The sequence below is a fragment of the Hemibagrus wyckioides genome, linkage group LG15, assembly GCF_019097595.1.
Source record: "Hemibagrus wyckioides isolate EC202008001 linkage group LG15, SWU_Hwy_1.0, whole genome shotgun sequence".
NCBI classification, from domain to species: Eukaryota; Metazoa; Chordata; class Actinopteri; order Siluriformes; family Bagridae; genus Hemibagrus; species Hemibagrus wyckioides.
Window position 1 is genome coordinate 218,691 of NC_080724.1, and position 1,310 is coordinate 220,000.

Sequence of the window (1,310 nt, forward strand, 5' to 3'; positions counted from 1 at the left end):
AGTCGCCGTTGGTTGCAGCCTCCCTAAACATGTCCCAGTCAGTGCACTCAAAACAGTCCTGAAGAGCAGAGATGGCTCCTGCTGGCCAGGTTTTAACCTGTTTCAGAACCGGTTTAGAGCGGTCTGACGAGTGGTCTGTATGCTGGAATCAACATCACAAAGATGTGGCATGATACGCGCCGGGAATGTTTGAGTAAACAACATCCAGTGTGTTCGCCCCTTTCGTAGCAAAGTCCACATACTGATGGAATTTAGGGAGCACTGTTCTGAGATTTGCATGATTGAAATCTCCGGCGATGATAAACAGTCCGTCAGGGTGAGCATTCTGCAGCTCGCTAATAGCTCCGTACAGCTCACACAGAGCCTCCTTAGCATTAGCGCTGGGTGGAATGTACACTCCGATAATGAAAGTAGTGGTGAATTCCCGGGGTAAATAAAAAGGTCTGCATCTAACAGTCACAAACTCCACTAGCAATGAGCAGTAACTGAGACAAGCACAGAGTCCTTACACCATTCCATGTTGATGTAAACACACACACCACCACCGTGAGTCTTACCGCACAGAGCTGCATTCCTGTCGGCACAAAACACGGTTAACCCGGCTAGCTGAATGGTGGAGTCTGGAACTATCGCTCTATGCTGAGAGGACTGGGTTATAGATCTTCAAAATGAACTCACTAGAAGGAGTATTAATGTCCAACCACTCCCACAGAGGATGGGAACGCCGTAGGCCTTTAAAGTCGACCTCAGTCTTAAATATAAAAAGAAAGAAAATCCAGGTAAAGAAAACTCTGCACACAAGTCCTGAAACGATTTGAGCCCCTTATCACAGTAAATGTCATTCAATGTATGAACATCAGCATCAGACCAGGTTTTGAAAAACGAAGGGTTTGTTACCAGAGCTTACTCTGTTTGAATTGAAAATTGTAGGAGAAAAACAAACCTCCCCAGCTAAAGATGAGATTTGTTATAAGATGATTAAACACCTCTCAGGAAAATCCTTAAACATCACACTGGGTCTCTTTAACAGGGTGTGGGAATCAGGGAAGCTGCCTGCAGACTGGAAGCATGGGGTAATAGTGCCAGTTGCAAAGCCTGGCAAGGATCATTCACAGCCTACTAACTACAGGCCCATTGCATTAATGTCAAATCTGTGCAAACTGATGGAGCGTATGGTCATGAGCAGTCTGGTACATGTTATTGAGAAAAGAGACCTTTTTTCTGCAACGTGGTTTCCGGAAAGGGTGAAACACTATGGATTCTGTGCTCTGTTTGGAAAATGATATAACAATGGCTCAGGTGAAAAGTAT